We start from the raw sequence: 9,213 nt of genomic DNA, 5'->3' as shown, positions 1-9,213 counted from the left end.
TTCCCCGTCCGCCGGAATTGCCTGGTCCAGCCGATCCTCCGGAGTGCTTCGCTGAGAAAGTGAAAGCGAGAAGGAAAGCGGACCATCATGCGGAAAACCACAGGCCGGTGGAAGAAGGTACCGCTAACGTCAACAGCGCAGCCCGAAAGAATTTCCTTCTCCCCCGCAGCGAAGCGTCGATGCTTCTGGCAGCGTCCTGCTGAGGCCCGCGCGAAAGCCTGAGGAGTCCCATGAACGCAAGCGAGACGCTCACAGGCCAGGCCGCACTGAAATTGAGGAAGCGCGTGTGCGCTGAACAGACCGGCCTGATCAATTAAGCTGCCATCGAACAAAGGCAGCAACAGCACCCAGCGGCCCCGGCAGAGGGAGAAAAAAAATAAACAAGCACTGGCAAGGTCCAGCCCCAGGAAATCAATAAGCATTGGCAGAGTCCAATGTAAAAGAATCACAAGGAGTCACACATAAGAAACAAGCACTGGCAAGTTCAAAAGAGAAAGGAGGACTGTCCAGCTATAAGCCAGAAACAAGCACTGTCAAACACAAGTAACAGCAGCCACAAGCTGGGGAAGCACGTCAGGTCACACACATCAGAGGCCGTCAGGAAGCAGGTAGGCGGTGTCACCACGCTTAGCCATGACAGATCAGGCGGGGGCAGCAGCAGCTCTACAGCAACCAGGAGCAGCAGCTCCAGCAGCACCCATATTCTCTCAAGTTAGCGCGCTACCACAGTTTAGTGAACTGATTGATCCCGCAACTGCACCCCCAAGGTGGAACGTGTGGGTTGGCCGGCTGGACTACTATTTCATCGCCACCAGAGAAACGGATGGCGCCGTCAAGAGATCGTTGCTGCTACATTTCGCAGGGGACGAGATATACAAATTGTTTGCGCACCTACCAAACACTGGGGCCTCCACAGATTACGACGCAGCCGTAAGGGCACTCAATGCCTATTTCGACCCTCAACTAAATCCCGATTATGAGCGCTTTAAGTTGCGACAGGCCCGTCAAAGAGAAGGCGAGTCGATGGACGCGTTCCACGCACGCTTGAGGGAGTTGGCCAGCACATGCACTGAGGATGATCCAGTCAAAGAAGTGCGCACGCAACTCATCCAAGGGTTCAGAAACAAAACCCTAAGGACGCTCATTCTTGGGGAACCCCGAATCTCCCTGGAAGATATGCTTGTCTAGGCGCGGTCCCACGACCTGTCCGAGGTCAGGTCCACAGCGATGGAAGCGGCGCTTATGCCCACAGCGGGTCAAGCAGTGACAGTCAAAATAGAGTGGGTGGACGCAGCGCACACCCCAGGGCGTGGCAACCGAGGGCGATTGCCCACGAGAAGGCCACGTCAGTCGCAGTGCGGGTACTGCGGCAGAGAAGAACACGCCCCAGGCGAGTGCCCTGCCCAAGGGGAGACTTGCTCGAAGTGCGGGATTACCAATCATTTCTCCAGCGTATGCCGAGGGGGTATGCGGGGCAGAGGAGTTGCAGGACGATGGCCACCAACAAAAGCAGTAAGACACCTCTCGCTAGAGGAACCCCACATGGCACGGACACTGAAGGCGTCTCCACAGCACAGAACATACCTCGAAGACCCGTCCACTGACGAGGAAGAAGAGTGCCTCCTCATATCATTTGCAAGCGACCTTAAAAGGAGGCGACGTCCTCAGCCGACATGGGCTATTGAGATTGCAGGATCCCCTGTTACGGCTCTCATTGACACGGGGCCTCAGTCAATGTGATGGGGAGCCAACATTACAAGAGACTAAACCCAAGACCACAACTCACACCGTCCAAAGTAAGGATCCTCACGTATGGGAGCTAAACGCCTCTACCACTAAAAGGCAAAATGACTGTTCAAGTAAAGTCAGAAAGTCACGAGGTAACAACCACGTTCCATGTGGTCGATAGAGAAGCAGATATCCTAGTGGAAAGTCACACCGCCGAAGATCTAAGCCTAGTGACTTTCGCAAATGCGGTGAGGACTCTACAAACAGAAGATATCCTAGACCCCCTGAGCGCTTACACATTGACACATCAGTAAAGCCCGTATCCCTCAGACACAGACGCATCCCGTTTCACCTATGACCATTGGTTGAGCAGGAGTTACTTATACTTGAACAACAAGGGGTGATAGAAAAAGTAACTGGACCAACCCCCTGGGTATCACCCATGGTAATTGCTGAAAACCCGAAACAGCCTGGAGAAATCAGACTTTGCATAGACATGCGCATGCTAATCAGGCAATACAAAGGGAAAGGCACTTAACACCCACCTTGGATGATATCCTCGCTGATCTAAACGGGTCTAGGTGGTTTTCTAAACTAGACCTCAACGCAGGATATCACCAGTTGAGGTTGGCGGAGGAAAGCAGGTATATAACCACCTTTTCGACACACCTGGGGCTCAGACGTTACAAAAGGCTAAACCTTGGAATATCATCGGCCGCAGAAATTTTCCAAAACGCCGTGAGGGAAGTCTTGTCTGGGCTCCAAGGAGTATTGAATGTCAGCGATGACATCTTAATACACTCAGCGACCCTAGAGGATCATCACCGGCAACTCCGAGCCACCCTCCAGCGCCTCGCCGAACATGGGGTGACCCTCCACAAGGAGAAGTGCCAGTTCTTTAGAAAATCTATTGAATTCTTTGGCTATGTTTTCAGCCAGGAGGGTGTCAAAGTAGATACCCGAAAATCACAAGCAATCCAACTAGCTCCAGCCCCCACAACGGCGTCAGAAGTTCGAAGCTTTTTAGGCATGGCAACGTACTGTGGGAGATTCATACCCAATCATGCAACTGTTGCAGAGCCATTGCGAAGCTTGACAAAGAAGGACGTTGTGTGGAAGTGGGGTCCGGAGGAAGAGGAAGCTTTCTGCAAGGTGAAGTCGTCTTTATTGGAAAGACGACCATGGCATACTTCGATACTAAGCGACCAACTGAACTGATAGTGGACGCCAGCCCTGTAGGTCTGGGAGCCCTGCTGTCACAAGAAACAGACCCAGGAACATGGGTCCCGCTAGCATTCGCAAGCAAGTCACCGACAGCAACAGAAACAAGGTATTCACAAATTCAGCGCGAAGCGCTTGCCATCAAGTGGGCCTGCAACCATTTCCATCTATATCTGAGTGGGCACCCGTTCCGTGTAGTAACAGACCACCAACCACTCATTCCGTTGTTCAAAGGAACCGCACCTCACCCGCTGCCACGGATCGAAAGGTGGGCGATTCAACTCCAGCACTATCAATTCGATCTATTATACAGGCCAGGTGCCAAAAATCCAGCGGATTTCTTGTCACGACATCCAGCGGTTGCCCCAGAAGAAACCTCTGACCAAGAAAAGTTGACAGAGGAGTTTGTCAACATGGTCACATAATGAGCCTGCCCAAAAGCCCTGACAATGTCGGAAAGTGAGACTCATACCCAGTCGGACATGGTTCTAAAGAAAGTGCTGGAGGCAATACAGAAAGGATCATGGACCGGTTTTCTCCACGACGTGAGTGGATGGAAGGAAGTAGACCGAGCCCGCCTTGGGAAGGTGTGGCGAATTCATGAAGAACTGAGCGCCGCAGCCAACGGTGTGGTATTGAGAGGCTCACGCAATGTCATACCCCTGACCCTCCAAGATCGAGTGACCGCTCTAGCACATGAGGGTCACCAAGGCACCAGACGGATGAAAGCCAGGATGAGGGAGAAGATTTGGTTCCTGAACCTAGAAGAAGCTGTAGATGACTTTGTACGCAGGTGCCGGGCATGTCAACTCACTGGAGGCCCGGTGTCAGGACCCCCCTGGCGAGCGCCGGCAGCAAAACAACGTTTATCCTTCCACTGACCTGTGCCGTTACGGCAATCAGGCTTGGTTAGATCAAGAGGTGGACCCCTCAATCATCAACCCGCTCCTGAGGACCGGTCGGCGCAACAGAATTTCCGACCCACAAATTTCGGTCCTCCCGGTCGGGTTGTTTTTGAGGATGGCCACTCTTGAGGAAGTGTTAGCCATCCTGGCTACCATGCAGGGTGAACTAGCTACCTCACGACAAGAGACCGCTGATTTACGAGCAAGGATGGATAGTATTCAGAGAAACCCGTTTACCATAGGCCCGGTGGCAGGGCCGGCCGCTCCCGTAGTGGTAGTAATGCCCGTATCCATCCCGCTAGCCTCTCCGGAAAGGTATCATGGGGGTCCGGACACCGTACATGTATTCCTCACGCAAGTGATGCTTCACTTTGCATGCAAGCCCAAGTCCTTCCCCACGAATCAGGCCAAGGTGGCGTTTTTGATCTCCTACTCAATGGGCAGTACCGCTAGTGAGTTGTGACGATCCGCTGTTGCACGATTGGGAAGCCTTCATGGCAGAGTTCCTGAGAGTGTTTGATAGGAGAGCGGACTCCTATACAGCGGACAGGGAGTTGCTTGAGCTCAGACAGGGAGATAAGGAACTGGTCATCTATCTGAATTCCTTTCGACGGCTGGTGGCCGAAACCAAGTGGCCAGAAAGCAAACAGGCTGCCCTATTTCATCAGGGGTTGCGGGAAGACCTCAAGGATGTCATAGCCCAGATAGACCCACAGCCTTCCTCATGTGAGGACTTGATCAATTTGGTGCTCAGGTTAGACCATCGGCTGAGCGAAAGGAAAGGAGGACGGAAGGATAGATACCCGCACCCGCAGGAGAAACAGAAGGTCACGCATACCAGTCCTGCTTCTTCCAGTGAGCCTATGGACATTGGGGCGGTAAGAACGGCGTTGACCTTTACCCAAAAAGAGACTCGCCACAAGCAGGGTCTTTGTCTCTATTGCGGCAAAAGAGGGCACTTCGTTAGAGAGTGTCCTGTGAAGCCAAAACCAAGCCGTTTTCGCAACCCACGCTTAGCCACCGCAAGCACAGAGGCGATGTCGGAAAACTAGCGGACTCAAAGAAAGACGAAGGGGTTTCTTGGAGTCCTTCTGTGGCGGGAGAAGAGACGGTAGCCAGGGGACATTTGTTGATTCAGGTGGATTTGAGCATAGCTTCAGAGAGAATCCGAATGTCAGCCATGGTGGACTCTGGGGCTACGGGCATGTTTATGGACTTAGGGGTGGCACAAAGGACAGGTATTCGATTAGTGCCTAAAGACAAGCCTGAGGTGGTATACGCCGTGGATGGCCGACAATTGAGTATGGGTCCGGTGGGGTATAACACGGAAAGCCTAGAGGTCTTCTACGGGGACTCCCATAAAGAACAGGTGATCTTTAGCATCATACAAGCCCCACAATACAGGATTATATTTGGGTTGCCCTGGTTACAGCGACACAATCCGGTGATAGATTGGGTGGACAAAACGGTACACATGTCATCCTCGTGTTGTTTGAAGCATTGCCTTGACAAGTCGGTGGAACCCGCCCTGGTGTTAGCCCAGGGTTCCGTAATCGCCACCGCCACCGCCGCCGAAAAGGACGTCCAGTTACCCGAGGTCTATCAGCAATACCGAGTGTTTAGTGAAGTCCAGGCCGAGGCGTTACCGCCACACAGACTATACGATTGTCGGATAGACCTGGTTCCTGGGGCTGTGGTCCCTACCGGTCGTATCTACGCCCTGACGGAACCCGAAACACAACATCTACGCAACTATCTGGACAAACTCCTGGAATTGGGCTTTATTCGCCCGTCCAAATCCCCGGCAGCTTCCCCACTCTTTTTCATCCCGAAGGCCAATGGCGAGTTACGGGCTTGTGTGGACTACAGGGCGTTGAATGCTATTACCGTAAAAAATCGGTACCCGCTGCCCCTAATAAGCGTATTGTTGGAACAAGTCAAAAAGGCAACAATCTTCACCAAGCTAGACCTCAAGGGGGCATATCACTTGGTCCGCATGAGACACGGAGACGAGTGGAAGACCGCATTTAAGACCCGCTACGGGCTATTTGAATATTTGGTAATGCCGTTCAGGCTGTGTAACGCCCCGGCGGCATTCCAATATTTCCTCAATGATGTTCTGCGGCACATTTTGGACCACTATGTTGTGGTGTATATCGATGACATTCTGGTGTATTCAACCGATGAAGTCTCCCACATACAACACGTAAAGACAGTGCTCGGTATCTTACAGGAGCATAACCTCTTCTGTAAGCTAAGCAAGTGCGATTTCCACGTTCGGACAGTGGAGTTCCTGGGGGTTATGCTGAGTCCCGCCGGCCAGGAGATGGCTGAATGAAAAGTTGCAGCGGTGAAGGTGTGGCCGCCTCCTCGGAATGAACGTGACGTACAATGTTTCATTGGCTTTGCCAACTTTTATCGGAGATTTATCCATCAATTCTCCAAGCTGGTGGCCCCTCTCACTCAGTTGTTAAGGAAATCTCAACGATTTGTTTGGGACGTGGCTGCCCACAGGGCATTTGAGGCGTTAAAAACAGCCATCGTTTCGGCTCCCATCCTGTCGCACCCAGACCCTGACAAACCATACGTGGTGGAGGCTGACGCCTCTGACGACGCGGTGGGCGCCGTCTTGTCACAGAGACATGCCACCACAGGGCAACGTCACCCGGTGGCTTACATGTCCAAGAAGCTGAACGCTGCGGAGAGGAATTATCCGATAGCCGAAAAGGAGCTACTGGCCATCAAGGTGGCCTTCGGGGAGTGGAGACATTTCCTTATGGGAGCCAGACACGTGGTGACGGTCTATACCGACCACCGGAACTTACAGTTCATGGCCGCCGCTAGACATCTGACCCCCCGGCAGCTACGCTGGACGTTGTTTTTTGCCGGCTTCAACTTCATCATCACCTACCGACCAGGAGCCGAGAACCGGAAGGCGGATGCCCTCACAAGGCAAACGTCCACCGTGAGATCGGAGGGGGCTCCTATGGATAGCATCATTGCCAAGGGACAGGTGATAGGAGCCATACAACCGGACACCTTCCTTCTCGGGGTCCAAAGAGGGGTGGCTTCTGCCAAATGGAGGACCTGGCTTCGCTTCCATCCAGAATGGCATCTCCATGGGGGGTTCCCCATGCGTAATAACCGTCTGTTGCTTCCTTCGGTACGGTTGAGAAAACAAGTATTCCTGTGGTGCCACGCATCCCCCAGTGCGGGGCACCTTGGGGCGGACAAGACCAGAGACCACATCTTACGACAGTTTTGGTGGCCCTCGATAAGAGGGGATGTACAGAAGTGGGTGTCCTCCTGTGCTACATGCGCCACCATGAAAACAGACCATAGACGCTACCCACGCCTACGAAGCCATGGGACCGCATTTCAGTGGATTTCATAGTCGGGTTACCCTTGGATCAGGGGTGCACGACCATAATGGTGGTTATCGACTTTTTAACAAAGATGGGGCACTTCATAGCCTGTAAACAGGTGCCCACGGCGGGTCAGATGGCAGGATTGTTGTTGGAAAACGTGGTACGTCTGCACGGACTGCCTAGTGTGATTGTGTCGGACAGTGGATCGCAATTTACGGCGCAGTTTTGGAGGAAATGGTGCTCTGCCCTGCATATCAGCACAGCCTTGTCCATCAGCTTCCACCCACAAACTGACGGTCAGACGGAGCGTCTGAATCAATCTCTCAAGCAATATCTCCGCTGTTATGTGGACGTCAGTTCGAACAAGTGGGTGGAACAGCTTTGGTTGGCGGAGATAGCCTATAGCAATGCCAAGCACAGCTCAACTGGAGCTTCCCCCTTCTATTGTAACTATGGCCACCATCCGCGGTTTCTCCCTTTTGTTACTCCGGTGATGAAGCACGCCCTGCCGGAAGTGTCCGCACGGGTGGCACATATACGGGAGACTTTAACTCAGGCACAGGTACATCTCCGAGCAGTGAAAGAGCGCTACAAGGCAGCAGCTGACAAACACCGTCGGCAAGGGCCCTTGTATTGTACCGGGGATACTGTTTGGTTGTCCACTAGAAACATCCACTTCCAAAGACGTAGTGTGTTTAACCCCAAATACATTGGGCCGTACAGGATCGTGAAAAGAATCAGCCCGGTGGCAGTGAAACTAAGACTGCCGGCGCACATGCGCATCCATCCAGTGTTCCACGTTTCCCTCTTGAAGCCATCTACTGCAGTACTCCGGAGGCCGCCTCAGCCTGTTCTGGTGGAGAGCGAACTGGAATACGAAGTCCTGAGGGTATTGGACTCGAAATTACGCCGCGGGAAGGTGTGGTATTTGGTGGCATGGAAGGGTTACGGTCCGGAGGAAAACTCCTGGGAACCGGCCTTGGGCATTCATGCTCCACGGTTGGTGGCGGCCTTTCATCGCTCACATCCATCGAAGCCCGGCCCTTAGGTGCGCTCTCGGTGCGGGAGGGATGTACTGTCAGGACCCCCCTGGCGAGCGCCGGCAGCGAAACAACGTTGTTCACTCACCGCGCCGCCCGAACTACATCTCCCATGGGGCTTAGCACGTCGCGCGAGACTACGCGCCCCAGACGCATAAAGCAGGAAGTCCCCGGCCTCCCGATGTCGGAAATTCGTTCGTGGAGACGTCTTCTTCATCCGATCCTTGTTCCAGGTCCGTTACCTTGAGTACGGTAAGGGTGCTTGCACCAACAGTCTTTGGAACCTCCGTGTCTGAGCGGGTGCTCCTACAGAGGCTGGCGAAAGAACCTTTGTGGATTTAATCGGCCTGCATTTGTCGGCAGGCGGGGAGAGCGAGGCTCTCGCTTTGGATGTGTTCGGCCGGCGGGGTGGGGTCGCATAGCCTGAAAAAGACCATAGGAATATTGCACGGTCCAGTGAGACCGGAGAGCACAGAACAAGGAAGCTCATTTGCGCAGGGCCATACCTTGTTTGCATGAAATGATATACATAACTTTACGCTACCAGTGTCGACAGCTCACGAAGGGGAGAGTGTGGTGAATGCTTGAGGGGGCATACAGTGATTGATGCAATACCGTGTCGTATTGTCTAAATGGTGTATTCTATGACTCTATCTTAACAGGGGTTATCACGAGTGGTAGAGGGCTACGCTCTACCCCTGTGAGGCACGATGGAGTCAAATGGAGGGTATGTGATGGTTCATGCTGTAGGGCCTCATTATCCAGAGTAGGATCCTGTTGTGGGGGTTGACCATTGTTTATTTGTCATTGCTACAGAAAAAAAAACCCACCACAAGCAAAGTCCGCCCACCTCTCAACCAACCCTCAACTTTAATTCACCATCGCCATGATAAGAATGGATGTTATTTTCCTTTACAGGTATAGGGGCTAGGGGAGATAACAGGTCCAGAA

Source organism: Triturus cristatus, chromosome 5_2, assembly GCF_964204655.1.
Source record: "Triturus cristatus chromosome 5_2, aTriCri1.1, whole genome shotgun sequence".
NCBI classification, from domain to species: domain Eukaryota; kingdom Metazoa; phylum Chordata; class Amphibia; order Caudata; family Salamandridae; genus Triturus; species Triturus cristatus.
Note: the sequence above shows the minus strand (reverse complement) of the source record.